Raw genomic sequence first — 15,344 nt, 5'->3', positions numbered from 1 at the left:
AAGTGTGTGTGTGTGTGTGTGTGTGTGTGTGTGTGTGTGTGTGTGTGTGTGTTGGGGCATCTAGTAGGGAAAGGCCTAACAGTCAATGGTGCTGGAGGTGAGAAACCCTGGTCTCGCGGAGGGAAAAGCCAGTGTGAGGACCTGCAGCAGATGTGCGCTTGGTGCTCACAGAACTGCTCAGAGCCACGGGCGGCTGGAGGGCTGGGAGCCAGGGGAGGGGGGCACTGAGGACTGCACTCCAGTGTCGTGAGGTGAGGAGCCGCTGCAGCATTTGAAGTGGGAGTGTGACATCATCTCACTGACTGTGTTAGAGGCTCCGTGGGGCTGCTGGGCACAGGCCGGGGGCGGGGTGGGAGGTTGGGGGGGTGTCAGTAGAAGCTGGAGCCACAGGAGAGCAGTGCAGTGACCCCGGGAGCCAGCTCGGCCTCCTGCTCGGGCTTCCTCCTCTCCTTAAAGCTCTGACCCGTTCCTCTCCTCCGCTCTCAGCCGATGGCCTGACCACAGACTTCATGGCAAAAGCAGAAGCTGCCAGAGGGGACTCCCACTTCACACCGCAGCTCCAGCCCTCCTCTCCCGGCCCCCCCGAGCCAGGGCGAGGGCCCAGGACCCCCCCCCCCCCCGGGGCCGTTCCCTTCTGCACTCAGGTGTGCTCTGGCATCTCCCAGGTGAAGACCAAAAATCAAATAGACAAGGCTCTCCCGCGACACAGGAAACTCAGGACGGGGCCACCACCGTGCCAACCTCCTGAAGCATGGAGGTCCTTTACTATGAAGGGCCCTAGGGGGCCCACGGATGCCGCTGTAATCACCGATTGTCATTGAATGGGAAAGGAGGAGAGGAAAGACGAGATCTGGGCATGCCATGCACACAGCTTTGCATGTAACACTCTCCAAGTCTGTCCCCACTGATTGGTGGGGGAAGGGACTAGACAGAGGCCGTTGAGACGCATGCCCAGTAAGGTCTGAGTGACATGGGAAGGTGCCTACCTGTCTGCCAGTCATACCTGAGAACAAATTAGTGGCCAGGATGGGCGTGGCCACTGCCAGCGCCCATAACCTCATCTCTCTCTCTCTTTCTCTCTCTCCCTCTCTCTTCCCTCTCATGCTCAGGGTCCCTGGCTCTCCTGTGGCAGGGGATGTCCTCCCTGGTGCCCACGTGGCGCCTGGCCGTGTTGGACTCCACACATGGGCTAATGGACTTGAGCTGGTGCTGAACTTCACCGGCTGCAACATGGAACGGCAGCCCTGGACACTGGCCCTGCCGCACGCCCAGCTGCCCCTCTTTCAGGACTGGCCTGGGGGGCCATGGGACAGTGGACACTGAGGAATGTAACTCCTCGCCAATAAAATCTTCTACCACCTCGCATCCTCCCGTCGGGCTTCTGAAACTCTTTTTCCAGGGGCACCCCCACAACCCCACTCTCATGAACAGTAGAGGTTTCCCACTCGCACACTCCGCCGGCAGCACCACCCCCTTGCTGTGTGAATTCTTATCAGGACCATGAACTTTTTCAAATAAAACAGAAAGGGCCGGGCCGGCGTGGCTCGGTGGTTGAGCGTTGACCTATGAACCAGGAGGTCACGGTTCGATTCTTGGTCAGGGTACATGCCCGGGTTGCGGGCTCGATCCCCAGTGTGGGGCCTGCAGGAGGCAGCCAATCAATGATCCTCTCTCATCAATGATGTGTCTGTCTCTCTCTCCCTCTTCCTTCCTCTCTGAAATCAATTTAAAAAAAAAAAACAGAAAGGGGAAAATTAAACATTTAACAAAAATGATTAAATGCTGTCAGGGAGGGGGAGAATTCTCCCTTCTACCTTCTTTAGTTCTGATGGTGGGACTGATACTAAAATAAAAGAATTGACACAGGCTAGATTAAGAGGCAAACACCAAGTGGATACAGGCACATGGGAGACCACATGGTGCTCACGTCATAAAATGAGGCTGAAAGAAATGATGAACTAGGCACCTTTTTATACTTTTAGACAAAGAAACAATACATTTGTGCGAAACTGATAGAACAAAGAAAGTTAGTGTTCACCCGAAAGGAATCTAAGCGAGTTTGGGGCTTGGGCGGTAAATCAGTGAAGGCCGTGCAGGGTTTGTCTGCACAGGCTGTTCGGCTCTGGGTTTTACAGCTCTGGTGATGAAGTTGTCGCAGCCCTCGAGCCGGGTGGGCACGGACATTCATTCTCTGCTTCTAGAGAGAGAGATGAGAGTCGGAGCTAGTGCTGCCTCTCACACGATTTCAGTTGGAAATAATCACCGTGCCAGTGTGAGATAACTTGGGGTGGCCTGCCCTGGGCCCCGACAGTACACTCCCTCCATCCCTGAGGGCCCCCTTCAGCGACCCGCCCTCCACACACACACACACACACACACACACACACACCCCTTGGCAGCCAAACTTCACCTTCACCCGCTGCAGCCTGGTTTCTGCCTCCATCTCCACGGAATCTATGCTCATCTCCGTGTTACGTCAGCACAGCTGGCCCCGCTCTGAGGGGGTCCTGAAGCCATGGGGCCGAGGTCCCAGCCAGCAGCGGAGGTGTCGCCTGAAATGCAGATTCTCCCTGGCAGAACCAGAAAGCCTGAGGATGGGCCCCAGCAACTGGTGTTTTTTGTTTGTTTGTTTTAAGAAGCTTAAAGAGAGGAGGGGAGGGGGGGAGAAACATCAGGTGGATGCCTCCCGTACCTGCCTCGACCAGGAATCGAACTTGCCGCCTTTTGGTAAACAGGATGATGCTCCAATCAACCACGCCACTTGGCCAGGGCGCCACGGGTGTTTTGACAAGTCCTCTAGGTCAGCGGTCGCCAACCGGTGGTCCGTGAGGTCCGAAAGGCTGGCAACCGCTGCTCTAGGTGACTCAGATGCACCCTAAAATCTGCTCTGTCACTTTAAGGAAGAGCCATGTGCAGCAGAAAAGGCAACAGGCAGAAACCAGACTCTGAGTTAGCCCTGGATTTTGTACGCTTTTGCTTTACCTCCCGAGTCTAGGTGTTTCCCCGTCTATAACATGGGGATTCTAGCACCACAGAGGTTGGTTGTGAGGATTAAGGTAAGGAACGCTGCGCATCCACGTGCCGACCGCGGCTCCTGGCGCACCACTCGGCCCGAACAGCAGCGCGCCGTTAGCATTGGGAGCGATGAGTCCTCTCGGTGGGCAGCTGTGCAAATGTGGGCGCGGCCCGGGCTCTCAGGCTCGCTGTTTTTCCTCTGTGACACGCAGATAACAACCTCCACCTCCCAGGCTTGCTTGGAGAATCAAAGACGATAAAACAGGAAAGCAGCATTTTATCTGAGCTGAAACATGAGACGATGACAGCACGAACTAAAACGCCAGATGAAAAATGTGCAACCTAAACGCCAGCACAAGACGTGACGGGGCTCGCGTGCGGGCGCGCACCCGCGGCCCCTGGGCTCCCCCGTGGGCAGGCGCCGCGTTCGGCTGTGGGGACCCAGCAGGGACCAGGCCTTTGAAGTTGCGCATAATTTAACGTTCAACTCAATTAGACCAGTGTACACTGCTCATATTTCTACAGGGAAACATATAGAATTGTGTGTGTGTGTGTGTGTGTGTGTATAACATATAATTATCTACATTTATTAAAATATAAAAATTATATTTGTATTTCTATTCATACATATATAACTACAAAATTCTCTTTACATATCTTTAATATATAAAACTTTATCTCCTCGTCGGCCTGCGGACTGAAGGGTCCCAGGTTTGCTTCTGGTCCAGGGCACATGCCCTGGTTGCGGGCTTGATCCCCAGTGTAGGGCATGCAGGAGGCAGCCGATCAATGATTCTCTCTCATCATTGATGTTTCCATTTCTCTCTCCTTCTCCCTTTCTTTCTGAAATCAATAAAAATATATTTTAAAAAAACTTTATAAGTGTGTGTTAAATAGGTGTGTATATATAGTTGCATAGATCTGAATTAGATCTAGAGTGAGGTTAGTTTTGAAAATGTACATTTAACACTAGAAAGACTGAAATTTAGTATATACCTATATTGCCCAAAAGCAGTCAAAATGACTGCATCGTGAAAGAATAATATCGGAGCACTCTTCACTTACGTTCCTTAGCTTTTCCAATAACTCACTTCTATTCGACATTTCTTTCATGAATTTAGGGCGCAAAAGAAATAAAATAAACAACTTATTAGAATAAGTATCACTGCATAAAGATTCGAATAACAAGTACTAGTTTAGCTTATTGAGCAACTGCAACTTATCAAGTATCGACAATTTATCATGTACTTGTATGTTATCATGTGACGGTAATCGAAAAAAAATGAAAACTGTTATTTCAATACAGAGCCGAACTGGTCATATAAGAAATTTACTCAATTCAATAATAAGAGTCTGAAATTTCCCCAAGCAGTCAAAATGACTGCTTTTGGGCAATATAGGTATAACACATATATATATACCGGAAATGAAGGAGGGGGAGGTAACTACAATTATTAATAAACGCATTTATATGTTGTACAAAAAGTCACAAAATTCTAAGACATTGTGTCCTTATATACATAATTGTTTTTCTAATTGAAATTAAAAAGCAGTCAAAATGACTTCCTTGGGCAATCTAGTGTTAAGAAATGTGTTGCCTGGCCAGCATGGCTCAGTGGTTGAGCATCGACCTATGAACCAGGAGGTCATGGTTTGATTCCTGGTCAAGACATACTAGTATGCCTGGGCTGCAGGCTGGATCATCGGTGTGGGGCGTGCAGGAGGCAGCCGATCAATGATTCTCTCTTATCTTTGAGGTTTCTATCTATCTCTCCCTCTCCCTTCCTCTCTGAAATAAAAAAATATATCTATTTAAAATAAATAAATAAAATAAAATGGGTGACATCAGTGTAAATATTAAAAACAAATAAACAAACAAAAGTTGTTGATAATTTCCTTCTTTTGAACAGTTAATTATTTACTTATTTAGAACAGATGAGACGTGCGTATGGAGGGAAAGTCCTTCACCACAAACCCCAGATGCCCAGTTCCTTTCTGCAGAGGAAACTGCTATTACTAATTTGTGTTTCAATCCAGGAACACAGGTTTTTGCATATACAAGATGTGTGTGTGTGTGTGTGTTACATTTTTGGGTTTTTTCCCCTTAACTTGCTTCTATGCGGTAGGTTTTGTCCATTATTTTTCTGCCACAAGCAATTCCACAATGACAAATACGCAGCTTTAAATGTGCCATGATGTGACCCCAACTCTCCACGCCAACAGAACCCCCCACACACACCCAGGCCGAAGTTCTTTTCAGCCCATTTTCCCACTTGAGAACCAGAGAGTTGGGTGGTGTTACCAAAGGCCTGAAGCCAGTGGAGACCAGAATGCAGGCTCCCCATTTCCGGACCCACCTCTGGACAAGGCCTTAGTGACTGTTGGCGGACACAGTGTATTTTTTTTTGACTGATTTCTGCATTCCTATTTGACTTCCCCAAAGGGTCTGAAGTGGCTGCCATTGAGGTCTCAGGACTTGTGTTTGCTTTCAGCACATTCTCTCCTGCTTGGAGGAAGTCCAGATGGCCTGGCCTATCACAGCCAGGCCAGAACCAAGTTAAGCTGTAGCTCAGGGCCAAGGCTGAGGCAGGTGGCAAGGGCCGGGCCAAACCCGATCGATCACATAACCGTCAGGCAATGCACCGTGTTGCCAACACAGCGAAGTCTGAGCTCAGGCCAGACAGCCAGGCCCAGGAGCGGGGTCCAGTGCGCACAGCACCTGGAAATCTGGCACCGGCTGAACTCGGGACCTGTCTGGGCCATCAGACTTCGAGGCAGATATAAAATGGATGGAGAGCTGGGAATAACAGTCTTCAAGACCAGGTCCTCGTTTCCTCTTCCAGGAAGTCATGGAACATGTGGGGAGAGAGGAGGCTGGGCATGCCCTGGAGCCCTCCCACAATCCCTCCCCCGCCCTGATGGTGCCCTGGTGGGGTCCCTAGGCCTGGCCTGCGGGGATCCGGCCGAAATGGGCTCTCCGACATCCCCCGACGGGTCCTGGATTGCGAGAGGGCGCAGGTCAGGCCGAGGGACCCCACCGGTGCACGTGCACTGGGCCTCTAGTCAATAATAAGAGAGAATTATTGATCAACTGCTTCCTGTATGTCCCCTACTGGGGATAGAGCCCCCATCTGGGCATGTGCCCTGACCAGGAATCAAACTGTGACCTCCTGGTTCAAAGGTCAACGCTCAACCACTGAGCCACGCCATGTTTTGAAATCAACATAGTAGATATTGGTTCAGGCAAGAGTCATTAATGGATGCTAACATCTTTAGGTGAAAGTTGCAGAAAACAAAGTATTTACAGAGTCTCAAAGTGTTTTTCCACAGACTATTTGTTCATTACAAAGATAAAAGAGGTAACTTTAGAGTAGAAAGCCTGGCACATGTGACCTTAACCAGGGGTCACAGTTAACATCACCAGTAATGGGATGACTTGACGTATTGTACCTCCTGATGTGAGAGGCACCAAGAAGGACCACAAAGCGTTTCTATGGCTTTCCTCACCAAAAATGCGCAACCCAAGTTTAATCATGAGAAAAAACTAAGGGACATTCTGTGATATTGTGATTCATAATAAGAAATATATATATTTTTGCCCTGGCCGGTTTTGCTCAGTGGATAGAGCGTCAGCCTGCGGACTGAAGGGTCCCGGGTTCCATTCCGGTCAGGGGCACATGCCCTGGTTGCGGGCTGGGTCCCCAGTGGGGGGCGTGCAGGAGGCAGCCGATCAATGATTCTCTCTCATCATTGATGTTTCTATCTCTCCCTCTCCCTTCCTCTCTGAAATCAATAAAAATATATTTTTTAAAAAAAGAAATATGTATTTCTGTCTTCGTCCCCAGTTCTGGCGCAGAGCTCCTAAACCCGTGGAATTTCCCAAGTGAAAAAGAGCAATCTGGGCATCTTCTACTATAATATTTGGTCTTTTGTTCTCGGTTCCTGAAAGAGCTGTGGAGCCTAAAGGTGAAAGGACTGTCTTGTGTCATAACAAGCCCCTTCCAACCACAGCTGAGTTTATGTTCATGGGGTGACTTTTGAAAAGCCTCTAAGGGTGGGGGCTGGTTGCCAGGGAAACCAACCAAGTGATTAGAGCAGGGGTGGGCAAACTTTTTGACTCAAGGGCCACAATGGGTTCTTAAACTGGACCGGAGGGCCGGAACAAAAGCATGGACGGAGTGTTTGTGTGAACTAATATAAATTCAAAGTAAACATCATTACATAAAAGGGTACGGTCTTTTATTTTTTTAGTTTTATTCATTTCAAACGGGCCAGATCCGGCCCGCGGGCCGTAGTTTGCCCACGGCTGGATTAGAGGGTTTGAACTTTCAGCCCACTCCACCCCTCCTCCAGGTGGGGAGAGGGTCTAGACCAGTGGTTCTCAACCTTGGCTGCATATTAGAATCACCTGGGACTCTTTTTAACATCCTGATTTCTGGGCCTCAATCTCCGGAAATTCTGTTTCTTTGTTATGGGGCGGTGCCACAACATTAGTAACAAAGAAACAGCATTTCCGGAGGATGAGGCCCAGAAATCAGGATGTTAAAAAGATTCCCAGGTGATTCTAATGTGCAGCCAAGGTTGAGAACCACTGGTCTAGAGATTGAGCTCAATCACCAATGGTTGATGATTTAGTCAGCTGTGCCTACCTAATGACGACTCTGCAAAAACCCGAAATGACCAGGTTCAGAAAGCTCCTGGATTGGTGAGCATGTGGAGGTGCAGGGGGACGGGGTGGGGGATGGGGGGGTGCCTGGAGAATGTGCAGAAGCTCCACGCCCCTTCCCGCACACCTTGCCCTGTGCATCTTGTCCGCCTGGCTGTTCCTGAGCTGTGTCACTTTGTAATAAACTGGCAATCTAGTAAATAAACATGGAGCTCCGTAAGCCAATCTAGCAAACGAATCAAACCTGAGGAGGAATTCGCAAGAAGCTCTGATTTATAGCGGGTTCGGGGAAGCACAGGTGACCTGGATTTGCGACTGGCACCTGAAGTCGGGAAGAGGAACAGTCTTGTAGGCCTGAGCCCTTCCCTGTGGGATTTGACCCAATCTGCAGGTAGATGGTGCTCAAGTTAAGTTAAACTGTAGGACAGGACATCCAGTTGGTGTCACGGAATTGCTCCATGTTCGGAACACCCACACAGAAGCCAAGTAGTCGGAGAGTACTGAAGAGCAGAGGAGACAGACAGAGGAAGTGAGCTTTTCTTGCACACATTCTGTAAAACAACTGGCCTGCATTCAAAAATATCCGTGTCATGATGGACAAAGAAAGGCCTAGGAACAGTTTTCAACAAAGGAGCCTAAAGGCATACTTCTACGTGTGATCCTAACTTAGAAGAAACAGTTGCCATACAGGATGTTTTTGGGACAATGGGGGACATTTGAATATCTATATTAGATGATGGTATTGTATAGATCAGGGGTCCTCAAACTTTTTAAACAGGGGGCCAGTTCACTGTCCCTCAGACCGTTGGAGGGCCGGACTATAATTTAAAAAAAAAACTATGAACAAATTCCTATGCACACTGCACATATCTTATTTTGAAGTAAAAAAAACAAAACGGGAACAAATACAATATTTGTATTTGCATGTGGCCCGCGGGCTGTAGTTTGAGGACCCCTGGTATAGATATCAAATATCCAGAATTTGGTAGTTATATTGCAGGTAAAGAAGAGATGGCCAGCAAAGCATACACAATCCCCACCCTTATAGACCATGTAAAATTCCTTTCAATGATAGTAATCAGATTGGATCTCTAAAGGAAACTCAAAAAACTTTATTTTTCCTCATTGTAATGGTAGAACATTCTAGAAGAAAAGCGTAAGAAGGCAGAGAAAAAAAAAATCACACTGGCAGACTTCCTTTCAGTATTTTTCCTACACATTTCCCAAGTCACTTCCGATCAGCATCAAAAAAATACAATTTAATTTTAATTTTGGCCGCAAACCAAGAACAAAAAAGGATAAGTGTATTGAATTAATTTTTCAAAGCCAAAGTTAAAGGTTCTGAGGGTGACCCGCTGTCTCCAAGGGTCAATCCTGTATTTTTCCATGAGCAGGTGTGAGCACAGGCCAGGCCTCGGTGGGTAAGGACTTTCCCTCTCCTCAGCAAGGCTTCCTGCTTTACACATTTTTGCTCTTTACAAATTAAAATGCTGCATTCACTTGATAACACGTGGAGTAGAACAAAGATTATGATGAAAAACAACAGAGCCTCACCCCTTCCCATCCTGTTCCACCCCCCGAATGCCTGCAGCCTAGGAGCAACCTCTTTCACAGTTTCTGTTTGTTGTTTTTATAATATGTTTTTATTGATTTCAGAGAGGAAGGGGGAGGGCTAGAGAGATAGAAACATCAACGATGAGAGAGAATTATTGATTGGCTGCCTCCTGCACACCCCACGCTGGGGATCGAGCCCGCAACCTGGGTGCCACCTGGGCATATGCCCTGAACGGGAATCGAACCGTGACTTCCTGGTTCATAGGTTGACGCTCAACCACTGAGCCACACCGGCCGGGCAACAGTTTCTGTTTTTTGTTCTCCTGAAAGTTATTTCCAAAACCCTAGCTAAAATACTCAGACTTCTATTTCTTTAGATATCAGCTTTAGTGAACATTGACTTTCCAGTATAAAGCAGGAGGCATTTAACTCACACTGCCTCTTCCTCTCCTCTCCCCAAGGATGACTAATTATTTAAGTAGTTTTGTTTTTATAGTAATTATTTCGGTTGTATAAGCAGGCCTCCATTGTTCCCTGTAGCTTTGTCAGTGTCTCTGGGGAAGGAGGCCAGCTTATAACGCCTCTTTTTCTCCACATTTCCACCTGCAGCCTTTTCTCAGCCTCACATTTACAAAGATTTTGAGTCATTACAGTCTTTTCTTTTTTTTTTTTTTAAATATATTTTATTGATTTTTTACAGAGAGGAAGGGAGAGAGAGGAAGGGAGAGAGGTAGAGAGTTAGAAACATCCATGAGAGAGAAACATCGATCAGCCACCTCCTGCACATCTCCTACTGGGGATGTGCCCGCAACCCAGGTACATGCCCCTGACCGGAATCGAACCCGGGACCCCTCAATCCGCAGGCCGACGCTCTATCCACTGAGCCAAACCGGTTTTGGCCATTACAGTCTTTTCTGCAACCACAGCCAAGTCTTCAGGATTTTTCTACGGGCGATTCTAAAAGTTGAGCCCACTGAGCAGTACTTGTATTGTGATGGCGATGTGAGTATTGGTCTAGCTCAGGCAAAACACTGGGCTGGCTTCCAGCCACTTCTCTATACACTCAATTCCACCATCCAGGAGAACGTTTCAAGCATTAAGGTCATTAATTGATACTATGTTTTGTCATATAAACTTTACTGTAATTTATTTATTCGTTTTTAATATATATTTTTATTGATTTCAGAGAAGAAGGGAGAGGGAGAGAGAAACCTCAATGATGAGAGAGAGCCATCCATGGGCTACCTCCTACAACCCCCCCTACTGGGGATCGAGTCTGAAACCCGGGCATGTTCCCTGACCTGGAATCAAAGCGTGACCTCCTGGTCCCATGCATGGGTCAGTGGTCAACCACTAAGCCACACCTGCCGGGCATTTATTTTATTTTATTTTATTGTATTGTATTTTATTTTATTTATTTTATTTTTGTTAATCCTCACCTGAGGGTATTTTCCATTGATTTTTTAGAGTGAAAGGGAGGGGAGAGAGAGGGAGAGAAACATCGATGTGAGAGAGACACATTGGTTGCCTCCAGCATGGCCCCGACGGGGGCCAGGGATCGAGCCTGCAACTGAGGTGCATGCCCTTGACCAGAATCTAATCCGAGTCTGCCAGCCAACGCTCTATCCACTGAGCCAATCCGGCTGGGCAGAATTTTTTTTTTTGTTTTTAGAAATTTTAAACATCTTCTCTCTTTTCTTTTTTTTAAAATATCTTTTTATTGATTTCAGAGAGGAAGGGAGAGGGAGAGAGGGTTAGAAACATCCATGATGAGAGAGAACCATCGATCGGCTGCCTCCTGCACACCCCCAACTGGGGACTGAGCCCGCAACCTGGGCATGTGCCCCGGACCAGAATCGAACCTGGGACCCTTCAGTCTGCAGGCCGATGCTCTATCCACTGAGCCAAGCCAACTCGGGTGTTTCCTCTATGCTTGATGTTCTAAAACTTTGTAAGGAAGAATCTAGAAGTAGATGATTTTTTTATTCCTTATCTGGAGCACGTCTCGTGTCGATTTATTTTGGTCTTTCTTTGCATGCTGCTGATTCTCCTCATATGCATGGTGGTCATTGGTAATATTTAATAAAGAATACCTAGATATCCTGGATTTCTTCTGCTGGTGTGTAAATCATACTCTTTTTCCTCTAAGTTTTTCTCTGGTGGGAATTCTGCCTAGAAATTCTTTGTGGGTCAGTTAGGACGTCAAATGGAAGGCTTCAAAATTCGATAGGAAGGGCGGATGGTCAGCGGTCAGACTGTGGGTCATCCCGGATGCTAGAATGGAAACATTTGTTCTGGACCACCAACATTACTACAGAAGCTTAACTTCCCTCAGATAATGGATTTAATTACTTTTGAGACAAGATGTCTGACACTTTGCCTGAGGGAAAATACCTTCTGGGTGAGGAAAGGCTATGAGGTCCTCAGTGGAGGCTGCTGGCCTATCTTGCAGGCTTTCAACTCCAAGTTCAGCCCTACCTCTCCCACTTCCTTTGCCGCTGACCAAGGATATTGCCTGTCCTTGGCAACCGAAATGACCAGGCTTGGCTGGCACAAGCCCCTCCATCTTTGCTTTCTTTCTCTTTTTTTTTTTTCTTCTCTACTTTTATTTCAATGGGATCTAGGAGGAGTTAGAGACAAAGGTGTGTGCCTGGCCTGGAATCAGGAACCTTGTTTTATTCTTTAAAAAAAAATTTTTGTATTCCTCACCTGAAGAGTGAGATATTTTTTGGAGAGAGTAGAAGGGAGGGGGAGGGGGGAAGAGAAACATGGATGTAACAGAGACATATCAATTGGTTGCCTCCCACAAGCAACAAAGGAGGGGTGGGCGGGGAATCCAACTTGCAGCCCAGGTAAGGGCTCCTGACCAGAATCGAACCCATGACCCTCCAGTACACAGGCTGATGCTCTAACCACTTGGCATGCTGGCCAGGGCTATTTTTTTCTACACATTCAGTACCCAGATTGATAGAGGCCCGTGGTAATGGCTCGTTCATAAAGCTCGGTAAATTTGAAGAGTTATTTACTGAATATCAGGGTCATGTTGCAAACATAGGACTTGCATGTGTATCTCAGAGTTCTGGCTTCAAGGCCCCTGGCCTTGGAGCGGAGGAGAGAGCTGGTAAACTGAGGAAGGAAACTGAATTACTTTAAGAAAGCACAGGTGTTGGCCTAACCGGTTTGGCTCAGTGGATAGAGCATCGGCCTGCGGACTCAAGGGTCCCAGGTTTGATTCCGGTCAAGGGCATGTACCTGGGTTGCGGGCACATCCCCAGTAGGGGAGTGTGCAGGAGGCAGCTGATCGATGCTTCTCTCTCATCGATGTTTCTAACTCTCTATCCCTCTCCCTTCCTCTCTGTAAAAAATCAATAAAATATATTTAAGAAAAAAAAAAAAGAAAGCACACATGTCGCCTAGCCAGTACGGCTCAGTGGCTGAGCACTGACCTATGAGCTAGGTCACGGTTCGATTCCCAGTCAGGGCACATGCCCGGGTTGCAGGCTCAGTCGCCAGTGTGGGGTGTGCAGGAGACGGCCAATCGATGATCCTATCTCATTGTTGATGTTTCTATCGCTCTCTCCCTCTCCCTTCCTCTCTAAGATAAAAAAATAAAAATAAAAAAACCACAGGTGTCACAGTTGTGTGGGTCAGATTTTTTCACCTGGATCTTTTTAATCGCCCGAAGGAAGGGAGTTAATGGCAGGCACAGACCCCCGTGATTGAAAAAACCAGGACCTTCCTCCACCCTAGGTCTGAGGACAAGAGCCAGCCTCCCTCCAGGCTGCGTACAAACTCCCTTTGTTGTGCTTTAGCTCTTCACCTGGCTCAGACAAGAGTCTCTGCCGGAGTCCATGTATTGTCTTCACTAGCTGAGTATAGACAGAGACCCCCAAAAGTTAGTAACCTTGAAGCCCTAGCAAAGGTCAGGGCTGTGTACCATCCAGTTAACCTAGATAATGGTAGCTGAAGCCACCTCCCTACCTTTAGTCATGTAAATAGCCTACGGGTCATGCTACGACAGGGGTGAGCAAACTTTTTGACTCGAGGGCCACAATGGGTTCTTAAACTGGACCGGAGGGCCGGAACAAAAGCATGGATGGAGTGTTTGTGTGAACTAATATAAATTCAAAGTAAATATCATTACATAAAAGGGTACGGTCTTTTTTTTTTTTTTAGTTTTATTCATTTCAAACGGGCGGGATCTGGCCCACGGGCCGTAGTTTGCCCACGGCTGTTTATGACCTAGTCTGTGTGTCATTGAAACCTCCTAAATAAAAGGTTGGAGCGGATGGGGGGAAGTCTCTCTCCTTGAGTCAGACTTGCCCGCCTGGTCCCCCAATATTGCAAAATTATCTCGTGTCTTTTTCTCTCATTTGTGTGCGGCCCCTCTTTCAGATACCGAACCCTACTCCACACAGAACGCGGAGGAAACTAACTCAGCAGCCTCCAGTACCAATTTGCATCTCCCTCTTCTTTCCTTGATTTTGCTCGCTCTTGCTCACTAACGTTAGGAAACTCCTTTCAACTCCATCTTCCCTTTCTTCATATCATTTGGGATGCAGCCAAATAACGCTAACCAAAGTGTGGTAAATGGGACCGTGGGCCCCTTTCCGAGCTCCCACTCCCCTCCTCCCACTCCCCCCCACCCGTGGGAGCTACAGTGAAGACCATCAGTCAGCAGACGTGAGGCCTCGGGAGGCCGGCCAGCTCCTCTCACACAGCCCGCCCCCTCCCCCGCATGCCTTGTGTTGCTCTGTTTTCTGCACTCTGTTAGAAAACCCTGTGTTGGGAAAGTCTGGGGGTGGGGGAACAATAGCACCAGCTGACCACTGCCAGTGCGGCTGGCCCACAGGCCAGATGGAACTTAGCGGTTCGACTTCACCAGTGACAGCCCGTGCGGCGGTGAACTTACCCGATTGGCCGCCACTGGTGCACATGTAAGTGCTAGTAAACCCATGTCCTTCACAGCCAGTTCTCCGGGTTATTTATGTGGAATCCACGACCAATATGGTGAGGTTTCCTGGGACCTCAGTCCTTCCATAACACTGTATCTATTAAGCACAGAATAATGACAAAGAGGCCCTTCCATCAAGGGAAAAAGAGGAGTCACAAGTTTGAAGTAAAAGTAAATTTAAATCAGTGCCATTGAGTTATATAGATCCAGAAAATGACCAGAATTCCTTCTGGGCTTTTCACCAAAATCTCCTGTGCGTCTTCTTTCCCCCTATGTTAAATGTCAACGCACTAAAATCCATTTGTCCATTCATTCATTCATTTATTCTTTTAAGAAATATTACTGAGCTCTCTCAACCATCCTGGAGTCTGTGGAGGCCTTCTGGGAATAGGACTAATAAAATATGCCTGGAGCCGAACCGGTTTGGCTCAGTGGATAGAGCGTCGGCCTGCGGACTCAAGGGTCCCGGGTTCGATTCTGGTCAAGGGCATGTACCTTGGTTGCAGGCACGTCCCCACTGGGGGGGGCATGCAGGAGGCAGCTGATCGATCTCTCTCATTGATGTTTCTGACTTTCTATCCCTCTCCCTTCTTCTCTGTAAAAAATCAATAAAATATATTTTTTTAAAAATTAAAAAAAAATGCCTGGAAAGCTATGGTTCAAGGCCATTTCTGCTGGCTTTATTTTATTATTATTTTTTAAATATATTTTTATTGATTTCAGAGAGGAAGGAAGAGGGAGAGAGAGAGAGAAAGAAATATCCATCATGAAAGAGAATCATGGTGGATCAGCTGCCTCCTGCAAGTCCCCCACTGGGGATCGAACCCACAACCCTGGCATGTGCCCTTGACCGGAATTGAACCTGGGACCTTTCAGTTCACAGGACGACGCTTTATCCACTGAGCCAAACCGGCTAGGGCTCTGCTGGCTTTAAGTGGGGTCTCTGGAACCAGAGGTTGCACACAGTTCTTAAAATTGAAGGTGCTTATTGTCAACAGGAACCTGAATTCTATCTAGGCAAGAGATGTGCTTATACGTACAAGGGAAAGAACAACACAGTGACTCCAGGTGGCAAACTGAACAAAACCTGGGGAAAGGTAACTCGTGTTCGTGGAAACAGTGGCATGGTTCATGCCGAATTCCAAAGCAACCCTC

The sequence above is a fragment of the Myotis daubentonii genome, chromosome 16 (assembly GCF_963259705.1).
Source record: "Myotis daubentonii chromosome 16, mMyoDau2.1, whole genome shotgun sequence".
NCBI lineage: Eukaryota > Metazoa > Chordata > Mammalia > Chiroptera > Vespertilionidae > Myotis > Myotis daubentonii.
The sequence above is the reverse complement of the archived record's forward strand: the minus strand, read 5'-3'. Positions refer to the sequence as shown.